The following is an 18353-nucleotide window of genomic DNA, read 5'->3' on the forward strand; positions in this document are numbered from 1 at the left end:
TTAAAAATGATTTTTACAAAGTTGTTTCAGGCGGAGGAGTAGAGTGAGGTTGCCATGGAGTAGAAAATGTGTTTCTGAGTTTAAACTGACACAAGAAACCAATTTTCAAATCCAAAGCACATCTTTTGGTTTTACTGACATTGCATGCCAAGTCTGAACCACTGCATAGCTAACTAGATGTTTCGGAGTCTTTAAAAATATGCACGTTGTGTGAATCATGGAATGCTTAAAAAGCTATAACCTTGAACTTCTGCACTCTTATCTCCAGTTCTTGATCTTTGCAATTTCTTCATACATGGGAGATTACCATATATATGTAATCATTTCTATTTGAATGTTTGAATCCAGTGCTTAGGCAACCTACACAATTCTAAATTTTAAAGACTGAATAAATACATGCTCATGGATATTAGGGGAATTTTCAATTCCCATTTCATACATAATCATGCCATGCATTCTAAAACCAGTGTTGGGGGAAAATCACAAATCAAAGTCATTTATATCTAATGCCATTAGTGAGGAAACTTTAATATTAAAATGGCAAACATCAATTATGGTGATCACAATGACAGCTTGGTAGCATAAGCTAAAATGGGAATATGGATGGTTAAAAATCATATTTTGCTGCATTTTAATTGTTTAGCAGTCTACATGCTGAAAAAACTCTTATAAAGACTATCCTACTGTAAATCCAGGTCACTGTTTCAATCTTGTTCTTTCTTTTCCCACTCCTTTTACTACTAAAACCACATTCAATTTAAATTTTTAGATGACTTCTATGATTTATATTAACCTATTCTCATAACTATTTTTCATTCACCCAGCTTTTTTATTTGTTTGTTTTTTGAGACAGGGTTTCTCTCTGTAGCCTGGGTTGTCCTGAAACTGTTTTGTAGACCAGGCTGTCCTCAAACTCACAGAGATCTGCCTGCTTTCCTGAGTTCTGGGATTAAAGGCATATGCCACCATACCCAGCTAACCCAGCATTTTTATTCCTCCCCTCTGTTTTTTTTTTTTTTTTTTTACTTAGACTATTTTCTATGCACATAATAATTTTCTTCAGAAATTTAATGTCTTAAGTTTGTTAAGTATATTGAGCAATGTTAACTAGGTGCCCAGGGAGGATTTGTTTGTTTGGTTGGTTTTTGTTTTTTGTTTTGTGTGTATGTATGTGAGTTTAGTACTATGTATGGTGAATATTAGAGATTGTTCTTTCCATGTCCTATATGTAACAATGAAGATTCAACCAGAGAATCTGTAGGAGCCATCTGCACCTATATTGAACATATATGGTCTTTTTGGTATTGCTCTATACTTGACTGTTTACATAGCATGTATGTTCTTTTTTATACTGTCTGTAATCAAGAGATAACTTAAAGTCTATTAGAGTTTTCATCATGTTTTAAATAATAAGACTAAGTTGTAAATGTTTTTTTTCTCTACATAACTTTTGGACTTATTTTGGTTCTATGATTTAGGATTTCCTGATTTTTTTTTTCATGTTTTATGTATTGGCCACACAGTCAAAGATTATGCACATTATCATGTATTTGATGGGTCTGTGTGTGTGTTGTCTTCCTGTTAAAATCTTATTCTGAAGTGAGATTGTATAACCCTCCAAGTAGTCTGTGAAAGAACTGACAGATTTAGCAGCAGAAATATATTTGAGGGGTTCATCTTGGAGTTCAAATGAAGACACTGAGAGCCCTGGGGCAGCGCAAAAAGATTATATTATTAAAGGAATTTAGATAGAATACAAAGAATTGGTTTTTTTTTATTTTTTTATTTTTTATTTTTTTTATCAGTTACATTTTATTAACTCTGTATCCCAGCCGTGTCCCGATCCCTCATTCCCTCCCAGTCCCTCCCTCCCTCCCTCATCTCCATCGTGCCCCTTTCCAAGTCCACTGATAGGGGGGACCTCCTCCCCATTCATCTGATCCTGTTTTATCAGGGAATACAAAGAATTGTAAAGCAGCCTGTTCCTTTGCAGAGAACTGGTCTTGATGTTACAGTGAGGAGTATTCAGCAGTGTGACCTAGGAATATGTTCCATTATCACTGAGAGGGACCATGGAAGTAGGATTGTAGAACCAGGAACCTGGTAGTTCAAATGTTCATTGGCCCTTAACCACATATACCCTTGCATTGCTAGGCGACACTTCAATGGATGAAGTCTTCTCTTGCAGCTAGAATACAGGTTTTCATTTGAGGCACTGCAGCGATTCTCTCCACAGTATTTTGGACTGAGAACACAGAAGCTTCACAATAGTGGTTCATGAAGTGATGATACAAAAGGCTATTGTGAATCAATCAAGGAGATCCTAACTTCTGACCTGTGGGAGTTAGAAATAAGAGAGAAGAAATACAGAGGAGACAAAAGTTGAGCTATTTGAGCTAGTGTCTGAGAATACACACAAAAGCGTAATAATTCTCTTCTAATATTTATAAACTGGAAAGCCTGTATTTACAAACTGTAAAGTGTTTGAAGAGCCATGCTGGGTGCTTTATATTGCTTACCTTACTTTATAACAGCACAGTGAGATAGGCATTTTGGACACATTTTACAAAAGAAAAATTGAAGTACAGCATGATTGGGTAGTACAGAGTGCTGGGAATGTGAAATATGCCCCCCCCCCCCTTTTTTTGTCTTTTGTTTCTATGTTAAGAAAAGCTAGCTCAATTCTTGTCGTAGATTTCTCTCATTGTAACTATGTGAACTATAACACTAGCCAATAAGACGTATGGGAAAACACTCACCCAGTGTATTCAGGGCCCTGGGTTTTATCTGTAACACAACAAAAATAATATTTACCAAGTCATCTCTGCTCATTGTTTTTTGTTTTCGAGATACCCACTTAATTGTGGTCATATAGGTATCATTCATATATTTAAACAAAGACTTTATTACTACTTCTGAGAAACAATAATACATTTTCCAGAATGTTTTTTTAGATGTGTTAAAGAGTCAAGAGAGAACATGGCTTTGGAGCTGAAGGAGCGAGAGTCAGTAAACTACAAGTGCTTCCGCTTTGCATCAAACTTGAAATACTCCCACTTCCACAACGATTTTATTGGGTTTCTAAAGGATATTTAAGAATCCTGACTTGTCCAGTAATTGGCAAGTGGCTTGAAAGTTACTTATGCGGCAACTCAGTCTTCTTAGTATCCACCATGAAACCAAATGGGATTGTTAGGAAGTTAAGACATCTTACAGTTACGAAGCATGCTAAACAGCTGCATGTTGCATTGTAGGATGTAAGCAAGGGACATGAAAAATTACTATAAAGTTCGTTTCTGAAAATATAAAACTAGATTTATTTTTACCTAATGTATAGAAGTGTGAATGTGCGCCATGTTTGTACCTGCAGAGCCTGCAAAGGCTACAAGACGGTGTTGTTGGGTCCCTGGAAACTGGAGTTACAGATGGTTGTGAGCTGCTATGTAGATCCTAGGAACAGAACTCCAGCCTTCTGCAAGGGTGATAAATTCTCTTTACTGCTGAGACATTTTACCAGAGTCTGGAAATATAATCTTTTCTAAAGCAAATCTTTTAAAATTCAAGTTAACCTCCAACTTTCATTGTCTTCTGTTAACTGGTCTGAACGTAGATGCAGACTTCAAACGACTCATGCTTTCAACATAAAAGAATTAAAATGTTTGGCTATCTGTATGTCCCATCATTCAACAAGGCTGAGGAACATTGCAATGGAAACCATTATTTTAAATTTATTTATAGTTTGAGTATCTTCCTGCAGATAAGCATCACTGTGATTGGCACCTAGCAATCCAGCAAAAATCTAGAATGTGTGTTTGTCTATTCCTTAGTCCTTTGTCTTCATTTTAGAAAATGTGCAAAAGGCAGGATGTAAGCAAGGGACATGAAAAATTATACCAAACAGCCAAGGTTACCTCTGTGAAGCCTATGATCCCAGACTCTGTGATTATTAGTTCCTTCATGTAAAGGAATCTGAACTTACTACCAAAAGCTAATCACATTTCCAACTTACAGATACATCTTTTCACATTCTGGAAGGCATGTAATTTGTTAGCCTGCTCAGGGTACTTTCCAAGTATGTAGAGGTAGTGATGATTGGATGTTTAGTTTTTAGCGAGAGAGTGCAAAGAGTTAATGCTGAGATCTTTCGGTCCCAGCTTTGCTGTTTGACAGTGGTGACTGTCACTATCAAATGTAGTGGAGCAACAGTCAGAGCCTACCAGGAGATCCATTAGTGTTAACTTCTTTAAGTATGAATTTTGTCCAATAAGAGTGCTTCATCTGTCTTAGAGCCAAGCACAGCTCATGTTTTGCCAAATAAACTGAAGATCATATTATTAACTGAAGTAGAGGGAGTGGGAAAACACTGGATATCTTTTTTTTTTTTTTTTGGCTATGGAATATTGTGGTTTTCTATTTAAAATTTGAGAAGATAATGATATAATGCGTCACTGGAAATCTTTGGAAAAGCCACCAAATTTCTCAAGAATTTAGAATATTTATTTTAGAAAAATGGAGAGAATGCCATTTCTTGGTTGTTTTCATGTTTCAATGAGATAGTCTTTTCCAAAAGTGATTTTTTATATCACTCGCTCCTGATGATGCAGCCTTGCCAGGCCACGGAAGAAGATTATCCAGGCAGTCTTAACAACTCTGGGCAAATGGCAATAGTGGAGAACTCCCCCTTGCAGTGGACTAGGAGAAGGGGATGGGAAAAAGTGGGGGGAAGCATGTGACTGGGGAGAGTTGAGGGAGGGGGCTTCAATCGGGATATATAATGAATAAATTGTGAAGAAAAAATTAAAATTAAAATTAAAAAAAATAAAAAATTAATTTATCATTTATTAGAATTTATTCACTTTGTATCCTGGCTATGGCCCCCTCTCTTGTCTCCTCCCAATCCCACCCTCTCTCTCTGTCCCTCTAGTAGGGGTTTGGAATATATGTAGGATTTAAACACTGGAAGAACAAAAAGCCAGTCTTCAAAAATTTTTTATGGAACATTGAAGTTGACATTAATGTTACAGATCTTGTAATGCAGGCTTTTTTCACTCAGAGATAAGGGAACTGAATATCAGAAATCACCCATTATTTGACTTGTATGTTGGCTTTCAGAAGCAAAACTAGTACCTAGGTAGGCTCCTGACAGAGACATGGCCAGCTTCATTTCCACCTCTCAAAGGGCACTACTTAAAACATTTGATCTAAGCTTTAAAAATGTCATGTGACATCTGGAAGCCCGCCAACTGCTGCATGATTTTTATCCTCTTAGGTTTGAATTGGTAGCTCTGATTCTGCATAGGTCACAGTGTTCTGGAAGTGGCTGTTGGAAGACATGAAAATTCATGGGTTTTAGAAGTCATGCTGCAATAAACCAATGCAGAAAGTTTGGTGGAGACTTTGCGGGTGCATGATGACAAACAATATGTCACAATACTTACTTCAACCAGCCCCAGCAGCAAAATGTGGCAAGATATGAACCCCAGAAATTAAGTAAAAGAGAAATAGCCACCAAGTATCTTCCTGCAGAGGAGAGTGATCCAGCTCTCAACAGTTCCCTCATTATTTAATTAATTAATAATTAATCTATTTATTTGTTTATTTGTTCATTTATTTCATTCCTGTGTTAATCCAGCATTGCTAAGTAAAAAAAAAAAAAAAAAAAAAAAAAAAGCCATGATACTGGCAAAACAGCAGTTCTAAGAACAACCTTCATATGTGTGAAACAAAAAAGAAATTTTCACGTTTTAAAAATGTTTTTTAAATTTAAATTTATTTTTTGGGATTTATTCACTTTACATCTTGATTGTAGCCCCTTGCTCATCTCATCCCAGTTCCACCCTCTCTCTTCTTCTCCCCTTCTCCCCTAGACATTAGAAAGTGGGAACACTCCTCACCTGCTAATTGACTCCAGCCTATCAGGTTTCATCAGGACAGAGTGTATCCTCATCCTCTGTGACATGACAAGGTCGCCCCACCAGGGGGAAGTGATCTAGGAGCAAGCAACAGAGTCCATGTCAAAGACAGCCCCTGCTCCCTTCCTAGAGACCCACATGGAGACTGAGATGCCTGTCTGCTTCTTTTGAGCAGGGGGCCTACATCCTCTCCATGCATGGGCCATGGTTGGTGCATCAGACGCCACAGGCCCCCATGGGCCCAGATTTGTTGGCTCTGATGGTCTTCTTGTGGAGCTCCTGTCCCCTCTGAGTACTTCTGTCCCCCTACTCTTTCCTAAGACTCCCTGTTCTCTGCCCAAAGCTTGGCTGTGAGTCTCAGCATCTGCTTCCATCTCCTGCTGGGTGGAGTCTCTCAGAGGACATCTATCATAGGCTCCTGTCCTGTTCCCTCTCTTAAGGGCTTCCTGTGTCTATTCTATTTGCCCTTCTGAATGAGAATTAAGCATCTTTCCTAGAGTGCTCCTTATTATTTACCTGATTTAGGTCTGTGGATTGTAGTATGGTTATCCTGTATTGTATCACTTATATAAGCTTATAAGTGATTATATACCATGTGTGTCTTTTTGGGTCTGGGTTACCTCACTCAGGATGATCTTTTCAGATCCACCTATATGTCTATGAATTTCATGATGTCCTTGTTTTTAATAGTAGAATAGTATTCCACTGTGCAGAAATTTTTATTCATATTTTGATTAGGGGGCATCTGAGTTGTTTCCAGTTTCTGGCTATTACAAGGAAAGCCACTATGAATATAGATGAACAAATATCCTTGTTGAATGGTGGAGGATCTTTTGGGTGTATGCCCAGGGGTGGTGTAGCTGGGTCTTGAGGTTGAGGTGTTCCCAGTTTTCTGATGAAGTACCATATTGATTTCCAAGGTGGTTGTGCAAGTTTGCACTCCCACCAGCAATGGAGGAGGGTTCCCCTTTCTCCACATCCTCTCCAGCATGTGTTATCACTTGAATTTTTTATTTTAACCATTCTGATGGGTATAAGATGGAATCTCAGAGTCATTTTGATTTGCAGTTTCCTGCAATAAATAAGAGCTTTGAGCATTTCTTTAAGTGCTTCTCGGCTATTCCAGATTCCTCTGTTAAGAATTCTCAGTTTAGCTCTGTACCCCAATTTTTAATTGGGTTATTTGGCTTGTTGTTGTTTAATTTCTTGAGTTATTTATATATTTTGGATATTAGCCCTCTTAGATGTAAGGTTGGTGAAGATCTTTTCCCAATCTGTAGGCTGCTGCTTTGTTCTATTGCCAGTGTTCTTTGTTTTACAGAAGCTTTTTGTTTGTAACAAATTTGAAAAAAAAAATCTTTAAAGGTAATAATTCAAATTTATACTACCTTTTCTATTACTTAAATTCCTGTTTTCCACTATACAGGAAGTAGAAATGGCTTGTTTATCTGTTCACTGCACCAGGTTCTAAGTTCAGGAGAAGGAGCGGACTTGAAACACATCTAGTACCAGCACATAACAGGTGTTAGATAAATATTTGCTGAAATGATGAATGAGTAAACCCTTCCTCTGCTCCAACGTCTGGTATAATAGTAACACCAATGGTAAGATTTAGACAAAAAAATACTGACATGATAATGTACACAACAGTTATTTACTGAAATTAATCAGACAGATAATGTCTTTGAAACCCTGCTTGATAGACTAATGTCAAGTAATTTTATGGTAGTTTTTCCAGCTGCAAAAGTTGGAATTTCTCCTCCATTAACTCCTCTGAAATATATTAGTTGTCTACAGCGCTAGAGAAGAAAGAAGCTGTGCTATAGATTTATCATTTATTTATCTTCTCTATAATTTTAATAAGGAGTTGATGTTTTATGAATATAAGACAATGAATTGTGGCCTCAAAAAAGGTTTGTATTTAAAGCTTTTTTTTTTTTTAATTTTTACTTCTGTGCCTGTATGTGAGTATGTGCATGTGAATGAAATTCCCATAGAAACTAAAAGAGGGTGTCAAATCTTCTGGAGCTGGAGTCATAGGTGGTTGCGAGCTGGTTGACATGGTTGCGATGAACTGAACTCTGACCCTCTGAAGAGAATCCAGGGCTCTTATGTTCTGAACCAGATCTCTATCCCTGTAAGGCATGTTTTATTAATCTCAAGACCTCCAATGACTGCAACATCTGAGTACTTGTTTTTGGATAATAAAAGAAGGGCTGAAACCATTGAAAAGTGGAAAATGGTTATCATTGGCCTCCTGCAAACCAACAGGGAGAAGTGGCTAGGATGGTGGGAAGTAAATTGGGGCTGGAGACTTGGTTTGACCAAAACCCAAAGAAATAAAAACAAACAAACAAACAATTTTCTCAAGTGTGTTTGAGAACACATAACAACTAACTATTCAAAGAACGAAGTGTTCAGAAATTATCAAAAGTTAACAATCATTGGCCTAATTTGAGTTGCATGCCATGAGAGAGAAATTACTACTGATATGCTGCTATTCTTGCAGAAGGGAGCCTAGCATAACAGTTATCTGAGTGGCTTCCACAGAGCAGCTGATGAAAACAGATGCAGCGAACACACCAAACATTAGTCAGAGCTCAAGGACTCTTATGGAAGAGGGAGAGGAAGGAGGGGTCAAGGACACCACAAGAAAACCTACAAAATCAACTAGCCTGGACCCTTAGGGGCCCACTGAAATGAAGAGCATCAATGGGATGGTTCTAGCCCCTCACCCCCACATATGTACCACATATACCGCTTGATCCTCACGTGGGATCCTTATCGACAGGAGCAGTGGCTGCCTCTGACTCTATTGCCTACCTTCAGATCCCTTTCCCGTAACTGGATAAACTGGATAGCCTTGCCTAACCTCAGTAGTAGAAGATGGGCCCACTACTTGATAAGCCAAGGCAGGTTGATACCCATGGGAAGTCTCCTCCTCTCTGAGAAGAAAGGGAGGGAGTAAAGGGGGAAGGGAGAAGCTGGGAGGAGAGAAGGGAGGGGAACTTCCAACCTGGATGTAAAGTCAACAAATGAATTAATGAAAACAAAACTGGAAACAAAACGTAAGTCTTTGCTACCCTCCTGCCACAAGGAATAGGTCAGTAATCTAAAGTCAATGGTTTGGAATTTCTGGCATTCTGAAACACGTCACCTGACCAATTTGAATAAGAACGAAACACTAAGATAACAGCAGAAAGCTGCACTACATCATTATTAACTCTGTTTCCAGTTTCACACCGACAATGTCGTATCATGCTGCGAAACAGCTTAAAAGTTTTCCAGTTGTATTTTATTTTTACTACCTCCCCCTTTGGGTTACGTAAACGCTAAAAGGATAACCTGAATATACACACACACACACACACACACACACACACACACACATACACATATATATATCATACTACTCTCTTTCCTCTTTTATACTACAAGTAATGAGGCACAATGCAATCTAAACCACTCACAATGGCAATGCTTGCTTCTCTAGTTCAGCCAGTGTGTCCATTCTTATAATTGCTGTTTTCACCTCTCCAGTGAGCACAAGTAGAAGGAATTCTAGTTTGAACCTGAATTTGAATCTAGAGGTCACAGGCAGATTATGCAACAGTATGGAGAAGGCTGCAGAGTGTAAATAGCTGGGCATTTCTACCGTAATGCAAGGACATAGAAGTGAAATCTCAAGCCCCAAACATTTTGCATCTACTGACAGGACTGCTTTCTCAGATAATGTTGGGGGATTGCTCACTCCGAGGAGAGAACTGCTTAAACGGTAATAGATGAAAATTTTTAAGATTGGCAAATCCGACAAAGCAGGAAAAAAAAAATTCGGTGCTGTTTGCGAATGAACTAGGTAGAGGTTCTGGGTTCTTTTTTTTTTTTTTTTTTTTTTTTGGAACAAACTCTGAAAAAAAAATCTTGAGTTTATAAGCTTAAATGTGGACTGAGGGACTGTGTCCTTTCTCTCCCTGCTGGGTTCATTTAGGATAAATCCCAGGCTGCCCTGCATTTTAGCTGGAGACTCTCACAGTGGGGTGATTGGACTTTCTCTGCCCTAGGCACAACATATGCTACTTCCCATCCCTTTAATAGGCATTAGTTCTGCAGACGGCACTGGTCAAATGTACATTATTCACAATCACTTTAATGCAAATATGCAAGGCTGAGGGAGAAAATATGTCACAAAGAGGCAGCCATCCATTTCTCCTTTTGGCCTATCCTTTCCATTATGGTTTCTTTTCTATATGCATTTTAGGATACGTGCAGTGTAGAAATAAACCAGAGAATATGTAGCAGCTACTGGGAGAACCATGAAGTAGCTTCTTAAAATTATCCCAGAAATGCCTTTTATTATTATTAAAAAAAACCCTATAAATTTTTTTTTAATTTTATTGTTTTTTTTTCTTTTTATTACTAGGCCTTTTTAATTAAGTGGAATCCCTCCCTATACCCTGACACTGTCAACTTATAAGAGACAGAAGAGGAATCAAAGTAAAGAGAAGAGCTATATTTAATCTGTTAAATGAAAATAAAACACACAATTAGTTTTGTGCTACAAAAATTAGCTTCTGCTGCATTTCCAGCCTCTATTTAAAGAACTGTTTGATTTCTCAGTAATGAGACATCTGATCCGTAGCAGAACATTCCTAGGGCAGATTTGCAAATGTGTACTATGCAGGCCTGTACTCTACGTCTGCGCCCAGATTATGTGGTATTTGCCTGTGTCAACCCAAGTTCTACAAAACGAACTGCCAAATATGAAAAAGACTCCTGGATTTACGATATTCCATTTCTGTGAAGTTAAACACTTATGTTTTGTTTTAAAGTGTATCCGGTGAATTTATTTATATACAACTATTTGTCACACAAGACAACTTGACATGCTAAGCCTGGCTTTATATTAAGCACATGAAAGTTTTTCTATGTGTGGAATGAAAAACTAAAATGTAACCATCTGCACATGATATTTTGAGGTACATAAAAACGGTGCCAGGGACTTTGAGAAGCCCATATGTATGAACAGCTATACAGAAATTAAAAAAAAATATATGCAGAGTAATAGAACATTTGGAAGACATTGTGCTTCTTAAAATAATGCAATTAAAATGTTCAGCAAATCCTGTGTTAGTCTAAGGTACAAGGGTAGCAAACATTTGCCATATGAAGGCAACAATATGCTTTTATTGTGACTCCACTCTGTTAATTTAATGATCTATGTCAATGTGCCTACATACTAAGCAATGTACTTTCCTGTCTTTCCAAAAGCACTCACTCTCATCCACCTTTATGCTTGCTTTCTTATCATTATGCTTATGATTAAAGGGGGAAAATAAAAGCTAAGTGAAGTGCCGGGTCACTCTTTAGTCCTCACCGTGTCATTTTAATGTCGTCTTTACGTATGATAATTACATTAAGCATGCTACAGTTTTCTTCTCTCCAAATTATTTTTTAACTGAAATAGGAAATTACCCAAAAGATGGGAGAAGTCTCCTCAGAGACTGGTACCTGGTGATTTACATGATACCTTTTACTGTTAATGGAAAGCATACCTGTAACTCTCTGCACTCAGAAAGGATAATGGTTCCTTTTGCTCTCTTATAAACAAAACCTCTCTGTTCAGATAAACCAGGAAAATTAGATAAGGATGACTTATATCAATTTAATTAAATAGTTTCAATAATTTCATAGCATTTTGTGTACATCATTGTAAACTTAAAAACTGCCAGATATGTCTTTGACTTCCCATAAGCTGCCAAAATTAATTCCATGGGCTGTTGCAATGAATTCATGTTTGGGTAGATGTATTCTGGTTATAAAATAGGTCCCCTATTCTCTCATTGTTCTGCAAGATAAAAATGCAGAACTTTTATTTTAGTTTACATCAAAACATACTATGCTTAAGCCAAAAAATAAAAATAAAGCCATTAGTACTATGCTTAAGCTAAAAAAAATATCTTGGGGTGGATATATTTGTTTCATTTAAATTGAAAGAGAATAAAAAGAGCAAGTTTTTTTTTTTTTTTTTTTTGGTTTGTTTGTTTGTTTGTTTTGATAGTGGAATGAAAAAGGCTCATTTAAGCATACAAGTACTTAAGTATGTATAACCAGCACTGGAAATAAGGTTCTACAACACACATTCAATAAAGGAGCCCTGTGTGTAGAGCTTTTTTCAGAAGACACACCTAATAGTTTTTAGAAATGCTGGGGCCTCAGGCAGAGTCATGGTTTACAGTAGTCAGCTGGGTACTTGCATAGCGTTAATAACCCCTGTCAAACTACAGTACTTGGCTCTTGCATCAATAACAGCTTCTAATTTCTGCAGTGTTCTTTCCTTGCTATCCTGTCTTGTTTTGCATTGTTTATCCTGGCTTTGGAGTGTCACCCTCACAGAAAATATCCATTGGCAATGGTCATCAAAGTCTTACTGGACAATAGTCACCAGGCACTGTCCTTCCATGCCCTTTGCCTCTAAGCCCTCAGGACAGTTCTCATGACAGTGTTTCACATCACAGTACAGGACCCAAGTGTACAGACACCTGAAGTCACATTTACTTTGATAGCCTTGGCTTATGACCTACCCAAGATATGCTGTTGGGATAAGGGAGCTAGAAAGTTTGAGGATTTCAGAGAATGCTTTTAATTGTTTGTTTGGTTTGGTTTGGTTTGGTTGTTGTTGTTGTTTTGCTTTTTAGTTGAGGCATTTCCTATACAATGGTTGAATGGACATCTCAGTCTGGATTTAAATAATGCTTGCTTCCAATTCAATTCTTATTAATTTTTGAATCAACAATCAGAGCTAGTGCCAGCGTGAAATATAAAATTAATGATATGGGATGAGATTTGAGGCTCTACTTTCTAAGGCTTTCACTCTGTAAAAATTACAGCTGTTTTCATAATTGATTCGTTCTCAAGTGAGATTTTGGGATTTTAAACTTTCACAGGACTTTTTCTTACATTTGAATTCCTCATTTGGCAAAATGCTGTTCATAATAATAAAGTTTAAATTATTCTGGCTTCTACATAACACACAGCTCATCAAGTTGGGATGGTACCGCTAACATTTACTCCTTTCTGAAAACATTAAACATATAGTTAGCAACGGATAAAGCCTGTTAATTTTTTAATTTTTCTTTGGTATTTAGAGACAAGGGTTCTGTGTGCAGCTTTTGCTATCCTGGAACTCGTTCTGTAGACTGGGCTGGCCTTGAAGTTATAGAGAGCCTCCTGCCCCTGCCGCCCAGGAGCTGGGATTAAAGGTGTGTTCCACCACCCCTTGGCTTGCCTCTTAACTGTTCTGAGTGAAACAAACTTAAGTAATCTTTTTTCTATTAAGTTTTTTTGTTGTTGTTGTTCCTCCCTTCATCTTATTACTATTGCTTTCCTTAAGTACTTTTTCATTTTACTTTATCTTCTTTAAAAAAAAAAAATTTCTTGAGGTCATTAATTTTGGTAATCAACGTGAATCATTAATTAGGGAAAATTTCCCAAGCACCAAGTTTTGAGTAACAAAAATTTAGCAGTTGTAGAAGACTCATAGTGATCTGAAAGATTGAGTTCTTAGATAAAGAATGTTCATGTATTTTATTTTTTTAATATAATTTTTATTTATTTCAATTTATTCACTTTGTATCCCAGCTGTAGCCCCACTCTTGTCTCCTCACAATCCCCACCCTCCCTCTCTCATCTCCTTCTATGACCCTTCCCCAGTCCATGGATAGTAGAGGACCTCCTACCCTTCCATCTGACCCTAGCCTATAAGGTCGCATCAGGACTGTCTTTCATAGTCTTCCTCTGTGGCCTGGTAAGGCTGCTCCCCTTAATTTTTAAATTACATGGGAGAAAGAGATATAAGAGGCCCACAGCTAAGCAATAGTTGGAGCTTGGGGAGTCTAATGGAAGAGTAGGGATCAAGGGCACCACAAGAACACCTACAGAGTAAACTAACCTGGACCCACGGGGGCTCACAGAGACTGAACCAACAATCAAAGTGCTTGCATGGGCTGGACCCAAGGGTGGCCTCCCCTTCTCTAAGGATTATGGAATGGGGAACTGAGGAAGGAGGTGGGAGGCAGAGCTGGGAAGAGAGGAGAGAGGAGGGATGTGATCAGGCTGTAAAGTGAATGAAAACAAACTAACAAACAGCAAATGAAAAGAAAAAAGATTTTTCTTTTGCAGGTAGATCTAGTATTCCAACACCAGTTGTTTAAATGTGGGTGCCTTTCCCCAACAAATGTCTTCACAAACTTTATTAAAAGTTAATTGGCTACAAATATGATTATTAGTTCTCAACTCTTAATTTTATATTTGTTGTTAGTCCAGAATGCCATTGATTAGTGAACCTGAGTAGTGAGTTTTGGAACTGAGAAATGTGAGTATTTTAATCTTGTTCTATCTGATGTTTATAAGGAGACTTTCATTGGATAGAAAATATGTAACTAAGAGTTAGTAAAGATTGTATTGAGTCATTGATCAGTTTACAAGTAGCTCTGTTAATATTAAATCATTTAATGAATGAGTTTGAAGTTACTTTTGATTAATGTAGGAATTTAAAAATCTCTCAAGAACTTTTGTAGTTTTCTATGTACAGCTCTTACACTGCTTTCTTAAATGCATTCCCACATATTTTGTTCTTTTTTAATATTCTTATAAATGCAATTGTTTTTATTTAATTTTTATTGGTTGTTATTCATGCATATTAATATAATTTATCATTATATCATTTGCTTTACATTCTATAATTTTTATAAACTGGTTTATTAATTGTAATATATCTTGATGGATTTCTGAGGATGTTTTTATATGGATGCTGATTCATTTGTAAATATAGATGGGCTTATTTCTTCTCTTTCAATACCTTTTCTTTTACTTTTTTTCTTCTGACATAGGATATTAATCTGTTGCCTAGGGTAGTCTCAAATTACTGGGTTCAAAAGACCCTTCCATTCCAACCTATTAAGTCACTAAAGGATATGAGCTACTATATATATATATATATATATATATATATACATATATATATGTATGTATATAAATATATATAATGCTGCAAGTCTTAAATTTAACTGTCTATCTTCTATCATATATCTTCATCTATGTCTGTTTAATCTATCATCTATCATTGATTGATTGATTGATTGATTGGACTGTGTGTGTAAGCGTGTGTCTCTGTGTGTATTTGTGTCTTTGTCTGTCTCTATGTGTCTGTGTGTTTACAGAGTATGCGTATGCCTGTATGTGTCATGGCATATATGTAGAGGACAAAAAACAAATTGTAGTAGTTGGTTTTCTCCTTTCACAATGTGGGTCCCGGGACTGAATTCAGGTCATCAGGTTTGGTGACGAGTGCTTTTATCCACTAAGCCATGTTGCAGGCCCATTGCTTCAAGTCTTGATGTGTTTTAATTTAGTTTCTTCAGGAACTGGCAAATGTTCTCCACACTGTTGAAAAATATTTGTAAGAGTAGGTAATACTCACTTGACAGTTATGACCATAAGTGCTCCAACATGGATTCTCTGTTTTTTTTTTGTTTTTTTTTTTTTTTTGTTTTTTTGTGGTCATCTGTTTAATAATGTAGAAAGGTGATTTATGGTTCAAACGGTGAGAGTCCACTTGGCTTTGTAATGAACGGAGAAACTCTTCCAAAAGTGGTGCACCATTTCTATTCCCACCAATAGTGAATAGGTGTGCCTCAGATGTCACATCCTTGCCAGCAGTGATGATGTCAATGCTTTGGGTTTTGCTCATTTTTTTCAAGCTACATAGTGTTATCTCCCTGTTTCAGTTTTTACTTTCAGATTACAATACTGAAGTTTTTTTTTTTCTTATTAATTGAACTTGTTCATTGGCAATTCTACAGAAGTATATAATGCATTCTGATAACGCTACTCACCACCTTCTCTTATGTCACCCAGCCCATCCTACAGGTTTCTTTTCCACTTCCATGTCCTTTTGTTTCTGACCCACTGGGTTTAATGAGGGCTGTCTGAATGACCATGGTATGTTATGTGGTAGGCTCACCAGAGAGTACACAGATGAGAATAATGATTCCCCTCCCACAGAATCCATCAGTAGCCAATAATTCAGTAGGGAGGGGTAGGACCCCATGAGCCCTCCCACAAATAGGGCTGGCTGCTGGCACGTGCAGTCTTGCGCAGGCCCAGTGCAGGTAACTACAGCTGCTGTGAGTCTGCGATTGCAATGGTCGTCTCTAGAATTCTGCCTGTTTTCAAACTGAATTATTTGTTTCACCTTCCTTAAGTTTTAACTACTTTTGTACATTTTAGGTGAAATTTTGTATATTTTGTGCCATAAATGAAAGGACATGGGCATCTATCAAATAAACACTTGAAACACATCCTCATGATCTGTGGCCTTTCTTTCTTTGCCATTTAGGTTTTATGTGGATTTTCAGTGCTTCTGTTTTCTCATGAATAGATGAGGGACATTAGATGAGTTCCACAAGGATATATTTAACAGGGCTCAGGTCTTTAAACAAAGAGAAGAACTCTGGATATTTTCAGCATTGTACCATTTAATTCAGGATAAGTATGTTTTTGTGAGAATATTGGAAGATCTGGAATGATGGCATAGGACCATCAGTCAGGTATTCTGGGAATGTATCTATAAACTTCTCCAGTTGGTCTGTGGGAAGGGCTACTTCCTCTGTTACCCTCAGAAAAGTGAAGGGTAAAAGACAGCCACATGGATACATGTCAGTCATTTATTGGAATAAGGAGCTTGTTGGTGTCATATGACATTGACATCTCTGGGACATCTCTAATTGCCTGAAAATTTGGAGACTGGGTCCAAGTGCTATAACTCCAATTTCCTATTAAACCCACAAAGCTTGTAGACGCCATCTTCATCTTTTCCACACCCTTATTTGTAGATAAAAATCTACCCCAAGTCCCTGTAATATAATCTCTATTTACTTCTTTTTTTCCATTTTCTTTGGTTTGCATCTATCTTGTAGAACCTACTTAGTAAGTCTAATGTGCTTTGCTAGCTGTACAAATTTCTGAAAACCTGTTTTCAGGTCTTTAGCATTCATGACAGAGCAAAAAATAGCACAAGAAGATGAGAAAACTGCTCAGGATCAATAAATTATATCTACTATATCTACTTCGAGAATATGTATAATATATATATATATATATATATATATATATATTTACTATATCTACTTCAAGAATTAAGGGAGGTCCACCTAGTGGAATGGCTCCTTAGATAAAGATGCTTGCCACCAGGGTGATGACTTGAGTTCAATCTCCCGGAACCACAAGGTAGAAGGAGAAAACTGGCTCACAAAAGCTGTCTTCTGACCTGTGCATGCACCCCACTTTTTTACAACAATAATAAAGCTTTTAGACCTCTCATCTAAAAAAAAATTTAAATGAGGCAAGTTATCTTGGAAACAGTCAACTTTCGGAGTGTCACTTTTGTTCCCTGATGTGACACGGATGAACGTGATGCCAAAATTACACCACTGTCACTCAGGAATCTAAATTTGCTGGTGTCAGATGTCATAGGCCTGGCTGTGAAGTGGTCCAAGATTCCCTGGTTTGGGCTGTAGTGCCTCATTCATGGCCTAATGGAATTAAGGCTTTAGAGTAGCTACTTATTAACACCATGCAGCAGCTTCTGCTAACTTGTTCACCTTTGGGCTTCTTTAAGTTTGGTTCTTGTTATTTCCTTTTCTTTAGTTTGAATTCTCTTATCCTTTTTATACAAGTTGCTTTACACCCGAACACCCACCCCCAGCACCAAATATTGAGCTTAGTTCTAGACCCTGACTTCATCTTGTTTCTTTCCTCTTCTTTGTGGGATAGGCCTGACTTTCTATACTGCTGTTCTCATATTGATTCTTCACTGACCTTGAGCTGGGTTTTACAACAGCAGTGGGGGACCCATGTGCACCACCTATGTATTATAGATATATTTGACTTTCTTTGTGTTGCATTAGTGAAGCTGATCTCTATTTCATAAATACAATGTATCAGCAAATGTGGAGTCCACTTTAAGGTATCAAATATGTTTTTTTGTAGTTTGTGTGTAATGTAAACTGTTTTTTCTTTGCAGGCCATCCCTAAATCAGTCCATATTTCACAAATATTTAATTGTCAGTATTTTAACTTATTCATATTTAAATCATCAGTGTGGTTAGAAGAAAGCATCTTATGGTGTGTAAACCTCTATAATCATTTTTAAGGAACACGATGTTCTAAGTAAATTAATTTATCTTTCCATATTCAAAGTTCAGTTTCCCACTTGGCACTTTGACTATAGAAAGACCTTTGTTTGGTATTGGGGAGTATTTACACCATCACTTTCTAATTTGCAAGAAAAATATCACTTTTGTTTCCCTGTGCTTAAAGTCCTAAGACTAACAATGGTCATGGGAAAGCCAACAATCAGGAGGCACAATAACGTTTTATTTT

The 18353-nt window shown here is 37.2% G+C and overlaps 1 long non-coding RNA gene across 1 annotated transcript; it reads right to left on the reverse strand.

Moving 5' to 3' along the window:
* Window positions 1–2770: 2770 nt before the first annotated feature.
* On the reverse strand, window positions 2771–9445 carry LOC132648234 (uncharacterized). Its single transcript, XR_009586604.1, has 4 exons — window positions 9383–9445; window positions 5895–5989; window positions 3365–3472; window positions 2771–2787 (listed from the first exon to the last, which is right to left on the reverse strand). It is a non-coding gene; the product is annotated as an uncharacterized LOC132648234 (long non-coding RNA).
* Between the last annotated feature and the right edge of the window lie 8908 nt (window positions 9446–18353).

Source organism: Meriones unguiculatus, chromosome 16 (genome assembly GCF_030254825.1).
Source record: "Meriones unguiculatus strain TT.TT164.6M chromosome 16, Bangor_MerUng_6.1, whole genome shotgun sequence".
NCBI classification, from domain to species: Eukaryota; Metazoa; Chordata; class Mammalia; order Rodentia; family Muridae; genus Meriones; species Meriones unguiculatus.